At 40.9% G+C, this 22,593-nt stretch overlaps 1 long non-coding RNA gene across 19 annotated transcripts in view; it reads left to right on the forward strand.

Annotated features, from left to right (window-relative positions):
• The first annotated feature begins 608 nt into the window (after positions 1–608).
• The window catches only part of LOC143434532 (uncharacterized), a 31,318-nt gene continuing 9,333 nt past the window's right edge, over positions 609–22,593 (forward strand). For 4 of the 19 annotated variants that reach the window (XR_013104080.1, XR_013104077.1, XR_013104081.1 and 1 more), the window contains exon 1: positions 2,102–2,116. This is a non-coding gene — a long non-coding RNA (uncharacterized LOC143434532). Of the gene's footprint in view, positions 842–2,043; positions 2,117–22,593 lie in introns of those variants that run through there. The other 15 variants (XR_013104066.1, XR_013104069.1, XR_013104073.1 and 12 more) reach the window with 13 other exon arrangements.

The following is a 22,593-nucleotide window of genomic DNA, read 5'->3' on the forward strand; positions in this document are numbered from 1 at the left end:
TTTATCATGACATTATGACATTGAGCACACATATATAATGTCCTTTGAAAAAATATTATATATGTATATAAAATATACATAATATTTATATTTATAATATATTTATATATTTATAATATATTTATATATTTATAATATATTTATATATTTATAATATATTTATAATATTTATAAATATATAACATATATTATATCACTTCTCTTGTTTCTCCTCTCTCCTTTCACTGGTTTCTTCCTCTTTCCAAATGTTCATCCCTCCTTCTAATATCTTGTGTATTTATTATTCTTTTTTTCTTTTTTATTGGATATTATATTTACATTTCAGATTTTATCCCCTCACCTCATTCTCCCCATCACCCAGGAACCACCTATCCCATCCCTCCTCCTCCTGCCTCCACGAGGGTGTGCCCCCACCTACCCCCCACTCCCACCTCCGCACTCTCGAATTCCTCTCGGCTCAGTGTTCAGCCTTCACGGGACCAAGGATCTCCTCTCTCACCCATGCCAGACAAGGCCATTCTCCCCTAGGTATACAGCTGGAGTCATGGGTCCCTCCCTATGTGCTCCCAGGCTGGTGGTTTAGACCCTGGGGAGCTCTGGTTGGTTGGCACTGTTGCTCTCATCTTGGGGCCGCCAACCCTTTCAGCTCTTTCAGTCCTCTAACTTCTCCATTGGGAACCTTTGATCAGATCAATGGTTAGCTGCGAGCATCCGCCTCTGGATATGTCAGACTCTGGCAGACCTCTGAGGAGACAGCTACATCAGGCTCCTGTCAGCATGCACTTCTTGACATCCATATCGGCGTCTATCTTTGGTGACTGCACATGGGACAGATACCAAGGTAGAATGGTCTCCAGACAGCCCCTCCTTGAGTTTCTGTTCCACACTTTGTCTCCATATTTGCTCCCTTGAGCATTCTGTCACTCCTTCCAAGTAGGATCGAGGCATCCACACTTGGTCTTCCTTCTTCATGAGCTTCATGTGGTCTGTTTGTTGAATCTTGGCTATTTCCAGCTTTTGGACTAATATCCGCTTATCAGTGAGTAAATACCATGTGTGTTCTTTTGTGATTGGGTTACTTCACTCAGGATGATATTTTCTACTTCAACCCATTTACCTAAGAATTTCTCGAATTCATTATTTTTAATAGCTGAGTAATACTCCATTGTGTAAATATACCACATTTTTTTGTATCCATTCCTCTGTTGAAGGACATTTGGGTTCTTTCCAGCTTCTGGCTATTATAAATAAGGCTGCTATGAACATAATGGAGCATATGTCCTTGTTATATGTTGGAGCATCTTCTGGGTATATGCCCAGGAGTGGTACAGCTGGGTCCTCAGGTAGTGCTATGTGCAATTTTCTGAGGAACCACCAGACTGATTTTCAGAGTGGTTATACCAGCTTGCAATCCCACCAACAATGGAGGAGTGTTTTTCTTTCTCCACATCCTGGACAGCATCTGCTATTGCTTGAGTTTTTGATCTTAGCCATTCTGACTGGTGTGAGGTGGAATCTCAGGGTTGTTTTGATTTGCATTTCCCTGATGCCTAAGGATATTGAACATTTCTTTAGGTGAGTCTCGGCTATTTGAGTTTCCTCAGTTGAGAATTCTTTGTTTAGCTCTGTTCCCCATTTTTTAATAGGGTTATTTGTTTGTCTGGAGTATAATTTCTTGAGTTCTTTGTATATATTGGATATTAGCCCTCTATCGGATGTAGGATTGGTAATGATCTTTTCCCAATCTGTTGGTTGCTGTTTTGTCTTATTGACAGTGTCCTTTGCCTTACAGAAGCTTTGCAATTTTATGAGGTCCCATTTGTCAATTCTTGATCTTAGGGCATAAGCCATTGGCGTTCTGTTCAGGAACTTTCCCCCTGTGCCTAGGTATTCGAGGGTCTTCCCCACCTTCTCTTCTATTAGTTTCAGTGTATCTGGTTTTATGTGAAGGTCCTTTATCTACTTGGACTTGAGCTTTGTACAAGGAGATAAGAATGGATTGATTTGCATTCTTCTACATGCTGACCTCCAGTTGAGCCAGCACCATTTGTTGAAAATGCTGTCCTTTTTCCACTGGATGGATTTAGCTCCTTTGTCAAAGATCAAGTGATCATAGGTATGTGGGTTCATTTCTGGATCTTCAATTCTATTCCATTGATCTTCCTGCCTGTCTCTGTACCAATACCATGCAGTTTTTATCACTACTGTTCTGTAGTACAGTTTGAGGTCAGGGATGGTGATTCCCAGAGAAGTTATTTTGTTGTTGAGAATGGTTCTTGCTACCCTGGGTTTTTTGTTATTCCAAATGAATTTGCAAATTGCTTTTTCTATCTCTATGAAGAATTGATTTGAAATTTTGATGGGGATTGTATTGAACCTGTAGATTGCTTTTGGCAAGATGGTCATTTTTACTAAGTTAATCCTGCCAATGTATTTATTATTATTAAAAGGATATTTTAGGGTAGTGACTTCAGAGTAAATTGCATATGAAAAACTAGTCTTGAAATGACTAAGGTGATACCATCTCGTTGTGACTCCATTTTGTGTTTGCCTAGTTAGTTCTTAGCCACCTACTCCCCAACCTACAACAATTACGTCTGTTTTGACAATACATTTGATATTATCATGGCCTTGACCATGGTCCAGATGTAATAACCAAAATAATTGATAAGTTATATCTGACCAAAGTGACCATTAGGTCCATCATCTAACTTTGATGTATCTTTGGGGGTTTTGACTTTTACAATTTTGTACCCCTGAACTTGGGTACTAAGAAACTTTCAGAGACATATGTCCACTCTTAGTCTGGTCATAAACAATGACTTAGAACTTTTAATAGGTTTAATCATCATGGTTGTTAATAATTACCTTTCATGGACCAGTGTGATACTATTTTGTAGGGGAGAGGGCATGTTTCAAAGTAGGGTTTCTCTGTGTAGCCCTGGCTGTCCTGGAACTTTCTCTTTTGACCAAGCTGGCCTTGAACTCAGAGATCCACCTGTATCTGGCTCCGGAGTGTTGGGATTAAAAGTGTATGCCACCACACCTGGTTGCAATACTAATGTTTAAAATCAGAGTAATAGACATTGGACGATCGAGTTATTTTTCTCCCTTTTAGTTCTTAGTACTATCTTAAATGAGCAATCTTATTTGTTCAAAATATTTCTAAGAATGACCCATGTGATCCCAGATTGTCCATTCGAAATTGTACCGGTTGAGCTGATAGATTCTGTACTACATAAGTAAATATGCTTTATTTATACATTTTTCTTAAAATAAATGATAAGAATCAGTTTGGTTCTTGCCCTTATAAAAAGGGGCAGAGAGAACAACAAGAAAAATGGCCCTAAGTGATGAAGCTCAAACGCAGTAGGCTTTTTGGACCCAAGATCACATTGGTTTTAAGCAGAGAGACCCCTAAAACTGCTTGATTAGACCTGCACTGAGATTGCTGGCTTAGACCTGACTTGAAACTGCATGTCTCCCAGACCAGCATTGAGACTGCACCTCTCTCAGACCACAAAGGGAACCCAGATGGACTTTTCTATCTCTTGGAGGCGAAGTAAACAATGAATAAACAAACTGTTCAAGGGCACAATGACAGACCTTCAGAAAAGACCCTTAAAGGGTTTTGAAACAATGACCTAGAGCAAGGATTGCACAAAAGCAGCTGTTAGGTCCTTGGAAACCATTGGGGGAGGAATGCCTTGGGTCCAGGCCCATCCTTCAGTTATGGAAATCCACTCAGCAAAACATGAGGAAGGCTATATGTCTTTTTTTTTTTTATAAGAAAGCAATAAAAATACAAGCAGATAACAACCAAAAACATTGCCTAATGCCACAGAATGATACAATGGAGTCATCTTTCATATGAAGGACAGATAAGGAACATGCACCAAATTGTCTTGTCAGATGTTTACAGAGTTTGCTTTCATGTCATGTTTTTTAATCTTACAAGGAGTATGTACATTATAATTTATTATTAAAAAATTCAAATAAAACCCAGAACTAACTTTCACCAAACAATTAGAGCCTCCAAGAGAACAATCGTAACTCAAAAGTCTCTAAAAGAAAAAGCTTGTAAAAGAAATTTTAGGCAGGATGACACTTAGCAGATTCTCCACAGAAGAATATAGGCATTCCCTTTCTTACAGATTGATGGTCTCTATTTCTGGTAGTATGAGTCTTGATTGTATTTGGGTAAGATACCTACATTACATCATAGGCCATCATCACACACTTTGCAAACAAGGACTGACTGCATGACCCTGTAATACCAGCTACTTGGGTGGTTGAGGCAGTAGTATTGAAAATTCAAGGGTAGCTTGGGTTATAAATTTGGTTCAAGGAAGCCTTGTCTCAGAATAAAAAGTAAACCAGAAAAAAGAGAAGGTTGGAAATATTGCTCAGTAGTAGAGCAGTTGCTTAGCATGTACATGGTCCTAGCTTGCAACAAGACATTAGGCCTGTCATACTTAGGATTTCATTGCTGTGAAGAGACACCATGACCATGGCAATTCTTCTAAAAGAAAACATTTCATTAGTGCTGGCTTGCATTTTCAGAGGTTTAGTCCATTATCATCATTTCGAGAAGCATGGTTGTATGCAGGCAGACATGGTGCTGACGACAGAGTTGAGAGTTCTACATATTGATTTACAGGCAGTAGCAGGAGACTGTGTCACTAGAGGTAGCTTGAACATAGAAGACCTTAAAGTCCACACCCCTACACAGTGACACACTTCTTCCAACAAGGCTTCAACTACTCCAACAAGACCATACAACCTAATAATAGCACTCCCTGTCATTCAAACATGAGTCCATGGGGACCAAAGTTATTCAAACCACAAGGCCCATCCCTGTACCAAAGAAAGTAACTCTAACAGGCAGCTCAAGGTCACAACTGTTGCCAAGTCCTGTCCTGCCATAAAGTTCTTAGTTCTCTCTTTGAGAAAAACATAATATTGCCAGGTGGACAAGATGACCCTGAGTAGCAACCATTTGGGAAAAAGAACAATACTGGGGTACCTAAAAATTCTGGCAATATCTTTGCTGTATAAGTCTCCCATTTGCCTATGCAGCCAGACTTGTAGTCTCCTGTCTGTTTAAGTTATTCAAATTGTAACCTGGGGCTGGGACCTAAAAGAGATTTAAGAATGACAGCATTTGTCAACTGCATATGCCTAAAGTATACATAGGTTAGTAAATCATCTATTCAAGGTTACCTCCTCTTTGGCTATTAGCCACAATGTGACACATGCTTTTTCTGTAAAGAGATGTGTCTTCATTTTCCTGAATACATGAAACAATTTTTCATTGGGGGAAGCACTATTTCTGCAATAATTGGAGAGTTAATCTTACTAGTTAATATTACTGGATTAGAGTAAAAGCAGCTGTGTTTGCCAACAGCTAGGGAACTCAGGACTACTTGGAAAATTACAGCCAATAAAACTAACGTAGCATATGAATTATTGTTATTCATCAATCTAACATTGTGTAAAGACACAAATATGTCTGTATCTATTTTTAACATAGCACACTCACAACAAAGAGATCTGTCAACATAACTTCACAGTAAATATATGATATGGCAGCAATCCTTTAAAAATTTTCAAACATCTTACTTATTTTGGAATTAAATTTTTTAAAGCATTGAAAATTGTGGAAGTTATGTTCATACATTTTATTTCATGAGCTACTGCCACTTTTTAGTGACAGTTTAGGAAAACACATGGGTAGGATGCATTAGTAGGACCTGGGCAGGAAGACTCTGGTGATTAGAATAGAGATGCGTGGTTAAAGCTTGAGATGGGAGAGAACCTTTTAGTACATGAAATAACATTTAAACAGAATGGCTTACAATAGTAAAGAAATAAGTGGGGAATACATAGAACACTTGAAGTTTAGTAAAAAAAATTAACAAAAATTAGTTATGAGTTATTATATGATAAATAGCTAGTTAGGCATTAGTAAGCTGGATGATCAGCAGGGATGGAATTCTGCATCACAATCTGCTTCAGCTACCTTGGTTTATGTATATCTGTGACTGGTTACAGGCTCTTTCCTACTTTCCTATTTGGGGGATTTTCTACTCCACTTATACTTCTGCTACATACATGCTAACCTAACTCAGTGCCTCCTTCCAAAGGTAACTGTACTCTGGAATGGTTTTAGGATGTCTCTGGTTTTATGTCATAAGGTCAATAGATTTCTTTAGCAAATCAAAGAAGTAATAGCAGACTTCACATGGTAGGCTCTTTTGGTTTTGAAGTACTAATTTTGCAGAATCTACTATTTGTTTCTAAAGGGGAACACCTCTCTCTCTCTCTCTCTCTCTCTCTCTCTCTCTCTCTCCCCACATATATATATACACATATATATATATATATATAATATTTAAATCCACATATATATACACACATATATATGTATGTATATATACACACACACACACACATATATGTATTTTATCAAGGGGTAAAGGTAAACTATTCTTCCTTAAGTTGTTTTTGTTGGGTCAACTTAAGGAAGCAGCTGGTAATATTGCATCCAGAGTAAAAAAAAAAAAAAAAACTAATGAATTCTTGTGCTCAGCTTGCTTTCCTCTTTTTATACCCTTCAGTATCTCAGCCTAGGGAATGGTGCCACCCACAGTGAGTGTGTCTTTCTGCCTCAATTTTCTTGGTCAATATAATCCCCCAGAGACATACATGCCCATAGGCCCACCTTTTAGGTAGTTCTTGATCTCATCAAACTGATTATTAAGAGATATCATCATATTTTTAAGGTGCTCCAAAACCATAGTAGGTCTTCATTAGGCCCTTGAAAAACAGGAACGTTTGTTGCAGGTCCTCCTGTTGGGGAGAAGCAGTAATGGCGGGTTTAGAAGCAGTGGGGGGAGGGGCCTAGCTCTGCCATGTGGTGTCTGGGTGCTCTGGCAGAGAGGTTCTGCATTCCTGCTTTTCTTTTTCTTAGTTGGTAAATTTTAAATGTAGAGAAGAGGAAAGGCCAACTTTGAAGAAGAGTTTAAGGCAAGCAAGAAGTATTGGGGAGGGCTGAGTCAGAAAGAGTGAGAGTCTGTGTCTATGGGAAAGACACGTGGAAGTTGGATTGGAGTCAGGCAGCTTTGAGAGAAACTGGCAGGCAGCACAGGGGGCAAAGGGTGCAGGCAGGATTTTAGATCCACTGCTTCAGGCAAGCTGGCTGAGCTAAGTAGCTTTAGTCAGCTGCAAATGACTGAGGGTGAGGGGAAGCATAGGCTGGCTAAGGAACACAGGGCTGGGTAGCAAGCGGGGTTCCGCCCTGTTGCTTCAGGCAAGCAGGCTAAGCCAAATAGCTGTAGCCTGTCACATATGACGGGGGAGTAGGGAAAGAAGCTACCTGGCAGGGCGCTAGGGGCTAGAGTTTGGAGTTGGCAATTTTGAGAGAGAGAGAGAGAGAGAGAGAGAGAGAGAGAGAGAGAGAGAGAAAGGTCTCAGCTGCGAGAAGGAGTCTCTCAGCCAAGGGAGTCTTAGAAAGAGGGTTACAGCAGGTGTTGTGGCTTGAAAGACAGCTATTAGCTGTGAAGGAACCCCCTCTGTGGAGCTGGGGGGATGGGAAGAGTGGGGGGCTAAGAAGCCGCTGCCATCTTGTCCTTGAGCTGGAGAACACGTGGGGAGAGAGACCTAGTTCTTTTGTATTAGGCAGGGGTCAGACTATAGCTAAGAATCAGAGAAAGAAAGGGGGGTAGGGTGGACAGAGAAGAGATGGTTTAGACATAGCCTGGTTGAACGAGCTTTGAACCCCGGAGACCCTTTGAGGGACGGTAGGATGTTCAGCTCTGTTCCTAGGCCCCCTTGATACAGAACTGGGTTTGAGATAGCCGGGGAACCCAACAGGACATTGCCTGTCAAGGACGACAATTATCTCCCCATGCTCCCAGATTCCAGACTACTCCACTGGGTCCACATCTCTCATTAACCTGCACCTTACAGACTACAGATGATACAGAGCCGCCCCTCCTTTTATGAAAGAAAAGAGGGTGGGATGTTGGGCCTTGGACGAGGTAACTCCATTTAACCTGTTACCTTCAGTTCCATAGGACACAGGTAGAGGGCGTGATTAACAAGTCTCTACCTCCAGAGATTTAAATATTAATGAATTATCAAAAGGCCAGGGGCGTAGCTAATTAAGTTATTCCCTCCCCTTTCTCCCTTCCCTATAAGATTGGTCTCCCCTGGCTTTTGGCGGGGGAAGCGCGTACCATTTACATCCATTAACCATGTCATGAACAATAAAGCTTTGGAAAACCGGACTCCACTCATCGCATGGTCTATCGCCTGATTCCCAGCTTTTGGAACCCTGGAACCTTGCCGATGCAGCCGCCGGCCCGCCCACCAACAGCTGCGTGAATGTGGGACTCTCTGCTGGCGATGTGGGAAGCCCACCCGGGACCCTGATGCCGGACCACCCTGGGACCCTGCCGCTGGACTCCCTCCCCCAGCCCACGAGATTTCTCCCCCACAGTTCCCCATCTTTTAATAGGGTTATTTGGTTCTCTAGATATGCATAGGAAAGGAAGAAGTCAAAATATCACTATTTGCAGATGATATGATAGTATACTTAAGTGACCCCAAAACCTCCACCAGCTAACTCTTAACCTAATAAACGACTTCAGCAAAGTAGCTAGATATAAAATAAACTCAAACAAATCAATAGCCTTCCTCTACATAAACAGACTGAGAAAGAAATTAGGGAAATGACACCATTCACAATAGTCACAAACAATATAAAATACCTTGGTGTGAATCTAAACAAGCAAGTGAAAGAACTGTATGACAAGAACTTCAAGTCTCTGAAGAAAGAAATTGAAGAAGATCTCAGAAGATAGAAAAAGCTCCCATGCTCATGGATTGGCAGGATTAATATAGTAAAAATGGCCATGTTGCCAAAAGCAATCTACAGATTCAATGTAATCCCCATCAAAATTCCAACTCAATTCTTCATAGAGATAGAAGGAGCAATTTGCAAAATCATTCAAAATAACAAAAAATCCAGGATAGCAAAAAACTATTCTCAACAATAAAAGAACTTCTGGGGGAATCACCTTCCCTGACCTCAAACTGTACTACAGAGCAATAATGATTAAAAACTGCATGGTATTGGTACAGAGACAGGCAGGAAGATCAATGAAATAGAATTGAAGACTCAGAAATTAACCCACACACCTGTGGTTACTTGATCTTTGACAAAGGAGCTAAAACTGTCCAGTGGGGGGAAAAACAGCATTTTCAACAAATGGTGCTGGTTCAATCAGAGGTCAGCATGTAGAATGTAAATCCATCCATTCTTAACTCCTTGTACAAAGCTCAAGTCCAAGTAGATAAAGGACCATCACATAAAACCAGTTACACTGAAACTAATAGAAGAGAAAGTGGAGAAGAGCCTTGAAGACCTGGGCACAAGGGAAAAGTTCCTGAACAGAACACCAATGGCTTATGCCATTGTCAAGAATTGATAAATGGGACCTAATAAAATTACAATCTAGGCCTAGAATGTTTCATCTTTTGAGACTTATGACTCAATAAACTCATCACTGTTGCTAGCTCTTTTTGAACTCTGGATGGCTGTTTCAACTCAGCTGTTCTGGTTCAAACTCCTATCCAAGCTGACAAATTCAAATTGGCTTCTCTCAGTTTCTAACTGAATTGCTTTGTTTGGAAAAACTGCCTCTGAACTTCACAAACTGAACAGTGCTGATTGAAATGACTGCATAAACTGAATGGAACTGAACAGAACTGCACACACTCAACTGCATTTACCTGAACTTTACTGAACTCAACTGAACTCCACCTTCTGCATTGCTCTTAAGTAGCCTCTGTTTCTTGTCTGTTCTTGTAAGAGTTGGGCATATCTTATCTCTGACTCTTTTTGTTAAATCCATCTCTGATTCTTCACTTTGTTTGTTTTAAATGTCATTCTTGTTTGGGATTAAACATATGTATTAAATGTGTGTCTGTATTCCAGCCAGAGGGATTAAAGATATATATATATATATTCCAGTCAGGGAGATTAAAGGTCATCTGGATCACACAGACCTAGGTGGTCTTTGGATGTGAACCCTTGCCAGAGAAGCTACATCACTGAATTAAAATTCTTCTACATGCATGGATTGTTGTCATTCTTGGCCAGAGAAGTTTCTCTTTATAGTTATCATCAATTAATGTGGAGATTCATATTGGTCAAAGTACTGAGAAGAAGTGGCTGATTGTTGACCTCTCTCTATGAAGGTTCAGGAATAGAGCTGGAGGACTTATGTGAAGTGCAGTCTTTTGGGACATGACATTGCCATTGTACCATGAAATTACCATGTCTATCCTTCTTGTACAAGATCAACCACATTTCAACAAGCAACACAGAATCAGTGGCTTCAACAAGAGGAGACAACATGAAGAGGGGAAGAGAAACAGGTAGCAGGGAGGGATCTGGGAGTGTCCGTGATCAAGACATATTTCTCATGTTTGAAACTGTCAGTATCAATAAAATATATTCTAGTTTTAAGCATAAGCAATTAAGAAATGGACAAAGAGTCAAGAGTGGTAGTGCACACCTTTAATTCCAGCACTGGGGAGGCATAGGCAGGTAGATTTTTGTGAGCTGGAGTTCAACTTGGTCTACATAGTGAGTTCTAGGATAGTCAGAGCTGTTATACACAGAGCTCCTGTCTGGAGCACATCTTGATTCCCCCGCCCCCAAAGAAATGGACAAAGAACCCAAATACATACAATAACCAGCCTAAAATTCTTGACATCATTAATTGTCATGTAGATGTAAATCTAGACCCAAATTAAATATCAGCTCATAGATCTGATATTTAGAATGGTTATTATGTTAGAATGGCTATTAGATGAAAGATGACGGCATAGTTCAGTGATAAATGTTTGCCTGAGGTTCTCAGATTGATCCTGGCATTTCAAAAACCAAGACATATGCAAACAACAAAAGATAACATTTGTTAGAAATGTTGTAAATTTCCTTGTACTAATTGCTGGGAATGAGAATTGATAAGATAATTGTGGAAAATAGTAGAAGAATTACTAAAAAAATAAAAATAAAAATGAGAAAACTTTTTGCAACAGATGGGAGATCATTAAAAAAAAACCCACAATCAGTCAAAATGCAGAGTTGTGGAGCTCAATCCTAGTGAATACACTACAAAATAACTCCTGCATCTAAAACTCAGAAAATATTGTGGAAGAGAACAGCCGAAAAAACTATAAAGGCCAGAGGGCCAGGGAGTTTGCTGTGAGGTTGTGTCTTCTAGTAATTTCAAAAGCTACACCCATAAAGTCTCACTAATCTAGCTGCCTAAACATGAGCTGAACAAATACAACAACAATGGGCATGCTAAAGTGAACTAGAGAAACACTAAGGTCACAGCCCTATAGGTATCTAAGGAAAGTTTAGAGCAGGAGAAATGGTCTTCCCTAGGAAAGAGCACACCGATTAGTTATTCAACACCAAATGATCATCCCTAAAAACATACATACCAGTAATATTATTCAGACTGAGTAGGTTATACTTAGGGACATATATGCATATAACAATGCTTATTGGGAAAAAAAGCCATGAATTTGAATGACAGCAAGGATGGGTATGTTGGAAGGTTTGGAGGGAGGAAAGGGAATGGGAACATGATATAATTATTATTATTTCAACATTACAATAAATAATAAAAGTATTACAAATATAAATGCCTATTTCTTGTGGGACTGTAAAAGGATGGTTTGGTTTCTGGTAGAGCACTGGCTAGAGATAACTGGAGACCCAACAGGTATCTATGCCTGAGAGGGACAGCATATATTTTGCTACTCTCCCAGACTCCAGGCTCCTGATACTCAGTCTAAGACCTCCATTTGATCAGCACCTTTCAGTCATGTAGGGCAATGCCCCTACCAGCCCCTCTACAGGTAGAGGGCATGACTACAGGCCTCTGGGCCTCAAGAGATTTCCATATTAATGAGATACCTAAAGGCCAGAGGGCATAGCCAATTAAGTATTCCTTCCCATGCCCTCCTCCCTCCTCCCTTCTCCCTCCCTATTTAACTCAGGTCTGTCCTGAGTTTGGGGGGTGGGGGGGGGGGGCGTGCAGCCAGATTCATCTACTTCCCACCATGACAATAAACCTTTTGGAACCATGTCTTTGAGGCCTGCCATGGAGAATCACAGAGGGGGCCTCAGACTATCAAGCTGCTGTTTAATCTCCCACTGATGACTTTTCTATGTTCCTGCCGCAGAGGCCGCCAATTCAACCAAGCCAGCAATGATCCAGCTAAGGAAGTGCCATACCAAGAGGGTATGCTTTTGGGGCTTCCCTCCCCCTCATTTTTCTCAGCTGCCCACCAGCCCTGTATGACCCTAGTCTCTGTTCTTCAGCGGCTCTCAGTGGTATCTGGGAGCCCAAGGACAGACCACCACTCCAAAGCCCTGCTCCATGGGACTTCTGACTAAGATCTCCCCACACTCCAGTGGAGCCCCGCAGTGGCCTCATGGAGTGAACTCAGTCAAAATCCCATGCTTCTGCTGACCAGAGCCACAGTTAGGAACCACAACAGCCCAACAGGATCCATGCCTGCCCACATGCATGAGTTAACCACCCTGCAATTTCTGAGTAGTCTCACTTCAGGGCATCCAACCTAAGGAAGTAAGTCCAACATCTCAAAGAAACTATGTGTACTTCCATGTTCTTTACAACATCATCCACAGTAGTTAAGATACAGAATCTCTCTAAATGCCTGCCCATGGCTAAAAGGTTAATGATAATGTCTTAGTCAGGATTTCTATTCCTGCACAAATATCATGACCAAGAATCAAGTTGGGGAGAAAAGAATTTATTCAGCTTACAGTTCCACATTGCTGTTCATTCACCAAAGGAAGTCAGGACTGGAACTCAAGCAGGTTAGGAAGCAGGAGTTGATACAGAGGCCATAGAGGGATGTTACTTACTGGCTTACTTACTCTAGCTTGCTCAGCTTGTTTTCCTTATAGAACCCAGGACTATCAACTCAGAAATGGCACCATCCACAACGGGCCTTCCCACCCTTGAACACTAACTGAGAAAATACCTTACAACTGGATCTCATGGAGGCATTTCCTCAAGGGAGGCTCCCTTCTCTGTGATAACTCCAGCTTGTGTTAAGTTGACACACAAAACCAGCCAGTACAGATAACATGGTATAGATACAGACTATTCATTAGCCCATAAAAAGAAGAAAATCTTGTCGTTGTGATGACATAGGAAAATTGTAAGACATACTAAGTAAAATGATACAGGCACAACAAGGCAAACCTGAGTGATTTCAGTTACACATATACTATTAGCTGTTGGACAGACAATAGAATGTGCTGACTGGGGATGAGGGATGTGATGGTTCGTACTCGATTGGTCCAGGGAGTGGCACTATTAAGGGGTATGGCCCTGTTGCAGTAGATGTTGCCTTGTTGGAGTAGGTGTGTCACTGTAGGTGTGGGGTTTGTCCTAGTTGCCTGGAAACCAGTATTCTGCCAGCAGCCTTCAGATGAAGATGTAGAACTCTCAGCTCCTCCTACACCATGCCTGCCTGGATGCTGCCATGTTCCCACCTTGATGATAATGGACTGAACCTCTGAACCTGTAAGCAGCCCCCCAACTAAATGTTGTTCTTATAAGTATTGCCTTGGTCATGGTGTCTGTTCACAGCAGTAAAACCCTAAATAAGACAAGGTATGGGGAGAATGTAGAGCTGTCAGTCACTTTACTTATGTAGGATGAATAACTTCCAGGGACTGAACATGCAGAGTTGTGATTATAAGTAACAACAGAAGAGCAGTCCACAAGTGCTCTGACCACACCTAAGCAAGATATAATTATCCAAGGTACTGGGTATGCTAATTAAATTGACTGTGATAATCAATGTACACACATCAAAAGATATGTCTTAAGCATACCCAGTTGTGGTTGCTAATCCATCATGTGTCCTTGGATGTATGGGTTTATTTCTGGGTCTTCAATTCGATTCCATTGATCAACCTGTCTGTTTCTATACCAATACCATGCAATTATTACTATTGCTCTGTAGTACAGCTTGAGATCAGGAATGGTGATACATCTAGAAGTTCTCTTATTGTACAGGATTGTTTTCACTATCCTGGGTTTTTTGTTTTTCCATATGAAGTTGAGAATTGTACTTTCAAGGTCTGTAAAGAATTGTGTTAGAATTTTGTTGGGAATTGATGGGAATCTGTAGATTGCTTTTGGTAAGATGGCCATTTTTACTATATCAATCCTACTGATCAATGAACATGGGAAATCTTTCCATCTTCTCAGATCTTCTTTAATTTCTTTCTCCAAGGACTTGAAGTTCTTGTCATACAGGTCTTTCACTTGCTTAGTTAGAGTTGCACCAAGATATTTTATATTATTTGTGGCTATTGTGGAGAATGTTGTTTCTCTAATTTCTTTTTCATTCTGATAATTGCTTGTATAAATGAGAGCTACTGATTTTTTGAGTTAATTTTGTATCCAGCCACTTTGTTGAAAGTGTTTATAAGGTGGTAGAATTTTGGGGATCACTTATATATACTATCATATCATCTGACAATAGTGATACTTTGACTTATTTCCTTCCAATCTGTAACCCCTTGATCTTCTTTAGTTGTCTCATTGCTCTAGCTAATCCGTCACATCTCCACAAAGCTGAATGTCTCAGAAAATTATAATTCAGTAAAATAAAGCTAAAAAGAAGCCAGGAACTTCTAAAGTACATGGCAGGAAGATAGGCAGTTTGCATGAGACAAAATGTATTTCTGCTCTGGACATGGCATTACCCACCAAAACAATTTTTCTGGGCATAGTGAGAGCAGAAAGGAATCCCATGTGATGGAAACAGTGATATTTATGTAATTGGCACAGCAATGCCGAGCAACAGTTTCAGCAGGCTACTGTGAAGAGTCTCTGAGATCTGGGTATGAAAACAGCACATAATGGGACTCAAGGCCTCTGCTTCAGAATCTCAATCAAATTACTCACTGAGTTTACATACTAGCTTGTAGATTTTGTCTGGCAGAAAGGATATTATTTAAATTGTAATTGTACTACCAGCAGGCCACTAGCTACTTTAACAATCTGTCAGTTTGTTTGTTTCCAAGATTTTTAGAAAATCATCTTTTATATCTTTATAGATTTTTATAAACCTCTTTATAATACTTTTAAAATGAATACATTAGGACTAATATATTAGAAGTTGTGGGGAGCCGACAGAAGGCGGCTATCATCCTTGCAGCCATCTTGAGCCATATACCCTGACAAGAGACTTGTTTACAATAGCCTACAACAGCTGAGCACACTCTGATAACATCTTGTTTTAGATACCCAGGATTTTCCCTTGTGTGTGTGAGACTTAAATGTGTGATTTAGAGCCGAGACTTAAGGGCGTGACTTAGAGATAAGATTTAGAGATAAGACTTAAGGGCGTGACTTAAGGGCGTGGCTTAGAAGTGAGAGGCAGACAGAAGAGTTCAGTACAACTTGGAGTAGAAATTAGGCATTGAGGAAGAAGACTTATTAGGTATTAGGCACTTAGCACTTGGAAGAAGTAACTTGGAACTTGGAGACACTAGAGACTAGGAATTCAGGACTAGGAACTCAAGACTTGGGACTTGGACTAGGAAGAGAGACTGAAGAATAAATGGGATTAAATCATACTCTGTCTGGTCTCCATTCTTCGCATCCGTCCTCACTCTCTCTCTTGCTGAACCCTGACCCGCAGACCGGAGCTGCTTGGGGCAGTAACAAGTTAGTCCCCAAGGCTTTTGGCAGTGTGGGTCCCAACATTGACAGAACGGTCCAAGACATTTGGCCCCCAAATGTGGGGTAGTTCAGTTCTCAACATTTCTGGCCCCAAAACATGGGGCAGCTCGGGCTGCAACAAGAAGCGATACATTAGCAGTTCTCAGTCTATTTTTCTTTCTTTATCTGTTGTTGAACTCAGTGCTCTAATGTTACAGTAGATAGAAGTTAGGGTCAAAAGGAATATTAGGTTTAAAAAGGAGACGAGCTTGTGTTTGGATGTGAGTAATCGTACCAGCTGACTAGGTACGAGGAATAACAGGGCTTGGAGCCAGTGTGGGCAAGATGGCTGGCTCCTCTGAACCCCAACCCTGAGGAACACAGGCAAGGCACTGTCCTCTTTCCATGTATTCTTGATTTTAAAACATTTACCTTTAACAAGTTAGGGGTATTTTGCCTTTCCACAGGGTCAGAACTTACCAGAAAATAACAAATTCACAAGGTTTAGCAGGTTTGATGACAGCAATTTGTCAGAAAATACCCCTAACTTGGTGACCTGAGGCAAAGAAAGTTTTTATTCCAATTGTACTTACTAATATCCACACTCATAGCACATCGCACATGGCAAGCCTTAGATCTATATGGGTTACAGACTGGATATTTGCAAAAGTAGTTATAGTGCAGTTCAAGAGGCTGCAGATGTGGTTTGAGAAAGGGCCTGTCTAATAGACAAGATAACTAACCAGACCAGTGCTACCAGGGAGATGCTTGTGACAACCTTGAGAGCAAGGCTACAGAATTCAAGGTGAAGAGGTCAAGCTGGATCCAGCAGTAAACAGGTCAGGTCCACATCCAGATGAGGGAGTAGGTGAATGATAGGCAGTTGAATAGCATGTGCCAAGCATGTACCACCAAGCTAGGCTGGAGAGCTCTCTCTCTCTCTCTCTCTCTCTCTCTCTCTCTCTCTCTCTCTCTCACACACACACACACACACACACACACACACACACACACACACACACACACACAGGATATCAGATAATTATTCAGTGTGAGGTCATACTGTCAGGGTGTCTTTTTCTTTAGGGGGCCCAGGAAAGGGAGTTATACCTTTTCTTCCATCCGGGGTGTTTGATAAGTTCTTGGGGCCTGGTTTTTCGCTGATATAATTTTAATATATCCATGTGCATATAGTCTCCCCAATAAATTTATAGGGTGGCTCCCTTTATTTCTCTAGGAATAAGTCTTTTATCAGCTTGTGCTAGGTGAAGCGGTTCCTCACAGATGGTGCAGTGGCTGGGTCCACCAGAGGGCGATGTTTTTCTTCTCCCTCAGAATGGAGTCAAAGCTGTGTGTACAATGCCGTCTCCTAGAACAAGGCACTGAAGTAGAAACTTCTAGTTCCTTTGCAAAGTCAGCTATGTCAAATGATGTTTTGCTGAGGCACACAGGAGAAAGGATGTTTTGCTGGAGTAGACAGAGGCAAGAATGTTTTCCTGAAGCAGACACAGGTGAAAGGATATTTTGATATAGCAAACACAGGAAAGGACCCATGATGAAGGAATATAATAAATATGACCCCACAGACAGTGGGAGACGAGCAGAGAGCATTGGTCTGGTTTGCTCGGGCTTACTGTTTACTAGCTACACACATGTATTGGTTCGCCTTACATAGCATTGTTGAGCCCCACTAGCGGTGATGCTAGAAACTCACCAAAGAACTGCTCATGAGGTTCCTGTGGCAGCTTGCTGCTTCTGAGGCCTCATCTCCGGCCGGTTGGTGAGCCTTGTGGTTTCTTCAGGATTGAACTACAGAAGCTGGTTTGTGTTGTGTCTGCCTGCCTAGAGGACTGGTCTGCAGCTGCTAGTCATATTTGGTGTTTGCTACAGGACCGAACTGCTGCCAAAGAAGATCGGGCTCGCCCCCAAAAGACTATTGCTAAACAGGTCTATTTCCCCGTGTCCTAACAACTTTTCTCTTCCACTACCTCTGATGGGTGATGGGCAAGGTTTCACACTTATTAAAGTAGGTTGCAAAAAAATGTATGCCTACCAGTCACAGCCTGAAAAACCACTGATATATACAATACAGTGTTAGAGCAGGTCATAGCATGATTAAAAAAAAAAAAAAAAAACTGTGTGAACAGCATTATATTATCAGCCTGGCTGGGCCAGGGAACATTCGGGAACATGTGGGTCCCACATAGACTCAACTCGTGATCTGCTCAGAAAACTAACCAATCAAAATAAAAATTACCTCAGTGTTGTCTATTTTCAACCATCAATCTTATGAAAAGCCCCTAGATAAAGGGTTTAACATGTCTTCTCCTCTTGGGTCCTTCCAGAACCTTCCTTGATTTCTAGATGAGCTTCTGTTTTATTTCTGCCTTCTTAGATCATTCTTTTAAAAATGTTCCCTCTAGAGCACAAATTCCTTTTAAAACTCATTCTTCTTACCATCCGTGCTTCATCCTTTGAGATTGTGAGGCAAGGAAGGACCCAGAGCAGAGAGCTACTGATTCAGTGTAAGTTCCATGTGATTGAGAGCATCCAGTACGAGTTTTTCTAGACAGTGCACTAACTTTGTCATGAACTGTCTGTATCTACAGCAAGTCTTGAAATTGTGTAATGTTAACCCTCAGACATTCACACTCTCCTTTAGGTTGGTTGTTGAGGTCTTTTGCTTTCCATATAAACCTTAGAATTACTTTGTTGATTTTCAAAAAATAACTTGAGCCTTTGATTGCATTGCATTGAATGAAGTGATACTGAGTTTAATGTATGTCTTGGCATTATTGCCCCTTTCTCCTATGTACACGGAAAACATCTCCATCTGTTTAGATCTTTTATTCCACAGTTTCACGTTTTTCCTAAAGTAGATCATATATATGTGTATGTATTTCATATATATATATACACACACACGTACATATTATCAGATATATAGTTTTGGTAGTCAAGTACATTGTCTTGCTTGGTACTGGTATGAAACTAGGCATGGTGGTACATACTTACAGTCCCAACATCCTGGAATCAGAGGAAAAAAAAAAAAAAAAAAAAAAAAAAACTATGAGTTCAAGACTAATCAGACCTACATAGCAAGATTCTTGTCTTCTTGGTTATGAGATTGCTTTTAACAGCTGAGTCATGTGTCCAGCCCAACATAGCAGGATTCTTTAAAAATAAATGTGAGAAATTTAAAAAAAAATGAAGAAGGGCCTTTGAGATGGTTTAACAGGTAAAGGCACTTGCTGCTTCAGTCTGGTAACCTGAGTTTGATTCCAGAACCTACAAAAAGGTGGAAGAAGAGAATTCCACAATGTTGTCCTCTGATCTCTACAAATGTGCTATGGTACATTGTCCAATCATGTATGCATGCACACACACACACACACACGAATAATAATAATAGTAATAATATAATTTTTAAAAGATAGAAAGAATGAGAGAAGAAAGGGAGAAAAAGGGCAGATAGTTTTTTTGTGTATCAACCCTTCTTTTCTCACATAACTTTGTTATAATTGCTTATCAGTCTTAAGAAACTTGATCCTTTCTATGTTTTTTACTCTTTAGTGTGTGGAGGTGATAAATTGAGATAATTGTTTACAAGTGATGAATCATCTTTGTATATGTAAAATAAATATCACTTAGCTGTGTATACCGGCTGGTTTTGTGTGTCAAGTTGCCATAAGCTAGAGTCATCAGAGACAGGAGCCTCGGTTCCTGTCCTGATTTCCTCCAATGATGGACTATGACCTGGAAATGTAAGTCAAATAAACCTTTTTCTCTCCAACTTGCTCTTTGGTCATGGTATTTTGTCACAGCAATAAAACCCTAACTAAGGCACTGTGGTATGTTACTTTTAAGTGCATGGTAGGACTGGGTGACATTTCATTGAGAATTTATGTGAGACACACACTGGTCTGTAGAATTCCTTTCTGGTGATATTGTTGTCTGATTTGCATTATGGTAATGCAGAGCTCCTAGTATAAGTTAAGAAGTTTCCTCTCTGGCTCTGTTTAGGAGGCTGCAGAAAGCTGGTACCGTTTCTTCTTTGTTTGGTAGACTCCATCTGTTAAACATCTGGTCCTGTGCTTTCTGTTTTCAAAATGTGTTCACTACTGATTCCGTTTCTTTAACAAAGACAAATCTACTCAGATTGTTTCTGCAAGTGGGAATTCATCTAGGTTTTCAAATATATAGGCACAGACTAGTCATAATGGCCGTCCTTCCTACCTTTCCCTCTCCTCCCCCTCCTTTCCCTCCATTCCCCTTCTCTTGCCCCTTCCCCCTTTTTTCTATTTTCCTTCCTTCCTATTTCTCTTCCTCTTCTGTCCTTCTCTCCCTCTATTCCTCCCTCTGTCCTTCTGTCTGTCCCCTCCCTTTTTTCTTCTCTTCCCTGTAGTTCTGAAAACCAAACTCAGGGCCTTTCACATACTGTGTAAGTTCTCTACCACTGAGATACACTCACTTTTATTCTCTTTCTCTCTCTCTCTCTCTCTCTCTCTCTCTCTCTCTCTCTCTCTCTGTGCATGTGTGTGTATGTTCATTTGTGAGTGTACAGGCATGTGCTGGTGTGTGTGCACTTGTGTGCCCATGTACATGGAAGACAGTTGTTCTCACTGGTCTGGAGCTCACCAACAGGCTGGGTATCCCAGGACCTGCTTGTCTCTTCCCACCCACTGTTGGCATGAGAGGCGTTCACATCACCATGCGTCCTTCTTTCCTCGGGTTCTGGGCTCTGACTCAGGACACCATGCTTACACGCATTGTGCACTTTACCAGCCGAGCCATCTCTCCAGCCCTGTTTTGTAGTTTCCTAAAGTGAAATCTTAGATTGTTTTTTATCTTTCTTATTTTCTTTGTCTACATTTTGATGCTATACTTTTTTTTTTTCACAGTGCTGCTTTTACTGTATTCCTCACTTTTTAAAATTGTGGTTTTGGTTGGTTGTTTGGTTTATTGTTTTTGTTGCTGTTGTTGTTTGAGGCAGGATGTCATTTAGATCAGCCTTGAATTTATTATGTAACTGGGACTGTCCTTGACCTTTTTGGTTTTGTTTGATTTTGCTTGTTTGTTTGTTTTTGAGATAAGGTGTCACTGTGTAACAGCCCTGGCTATTCTGGATATTCTAGAGCATGTTTTGTAGACCAGGCTGGCCTTGAACTCACAGAGATCCACCTGCAGCTGTCTCCCAAGTTCGGGATCACAGGCTTATTCTGCTCCCACCTGGCCTGTCCTTGAATCCTTGATTCTCCTACCTTTATCTCTGAGTGCTGAAATTACAAGTAACCTACTGCAAAAGGTAGTTTCTCTGACCAAAGCTGGCAGCAGCACTAACCTATGCACAGAAATACAAGTAGAAGACATGTGATGAGCATTTTGGGGAAAAAAAAAGACTTCTCTACTACAGCCTCTGACCTTCTCAGCCATGGACTTTTGACCAGGCTTACAGTACCAGATGCAGAGTGGTCCCCAAACTCAATCTGAAAGCAATTGTATACCTCCTTAACTGTGAAGCCACTACCGTTCCACTGAGCACACCTTGAGTGGCTGGTCATTATTGCTGCGTACAGGCTCCATCTACAGCTGAGCAAGCCCACGGATGCTTTCCTCCTGCAGTGTGTTCAGCTCTGTCTAGCATAATTAAGGCTCTGCAGTAGGGAGGGAACTTCCAGCCCAGCTCCAGCTTATTTTCTCCATGTCCTGTCACCAGAACATTTGATGTCTTCAGAGATGAGGTCTTGTCATGTAGTTTTGGTGGGCAGCCAACAGCAGTTTTGATTGCCCACCAGAACTAGAAGGAAACCATCCCTTGGTTGTTGGCGTATTTTTGTTTTGTTTTGTTTGTTCTTTGACAAGGTCTTGGTATGTAGCCTTGGGTAGCCCAGGCCTTGAACTGATTCTCCTGGCTCAGACTGCTAAGAGCTAGGACTATGGGCAAGTGTTATCATGCCTGGTTTGTATTCTGCAAATGTTGGTGAGTTATAGCTCTCTCCCTTGCGACTTCATTGATCCATGTTTACTTAGAATTGTGTCCTTTAATCTCAAGTATTCTATGGAGTTTTTCAGTTTTCCCTTATTTTTCTCTAGTTTAATCCCATTGCCATTTGTGAGCTTTGTTTAGTTTTTATTTAAGTATAGCAGTGCAGGCCTTTAATCCCAGCACTAAGGACACAGAGGCAAATGGATCTTTGTGAGTTTGAGGTTAGCCTATCTACGTTCCAGGTTCCACACAATCCAGAGCCACAAAGTATGAGACCTTGTTTCAAAAAACAATTTTTTTGCTTATTTTTATTTATGAGTGTTTATAGATGAGTGTTTGCCTGCATGTTTGTATAACACATCCTTACCTGATACCCACAGGCCAGAAGAGAACAGCAGAACTAGAACTGGAACTAGAGTTGTAAGTGGTCATGAGGCACCATGTGGGTGCTGGAAAACTAGCCTAGAAAGAGCAGCCAGTGCAGTTATTCATCCACTGAGGCATCTCTCCAGTCCTACTGAGGATATCTCAAGTGTGTTTGTGTGGTCCAGGATATGACTTACAATGTCGACTGTTTTGAATGAGTTTGAAATAAATCTTTTTCTATTGTTGGATGTCATACTCTACAGGTACCAGCTGCATCCAGTTGGTTGATGGTGTCATTCAGTTCACCTGTGTCTTTCACTATTTTCTACCCACTGAACCTGCCAATTACTAGTAGAATGGGGTTGGGACTTTTCAACAACAATAGTAAAGTCTACTATTGCAGTTTCTGCAGTCCAGTTAACAGGTTTTGGTCTATAG

Source organism: Arvicanthis niloticus, chromosome 15, assembly GCF_011762505.2.
Source record: "Arvicanthis niloticus isolate mArvNil1 chromosome 15, mArvNil1.pat.X, whole genome shotgun sequence".
Taxonomy (NCBI): Eukaryota; Metazoa; Chordata; class Mammalia; order Rodentia; family Muridae; genus Arvicanthis; species Arvicanthis niloticus.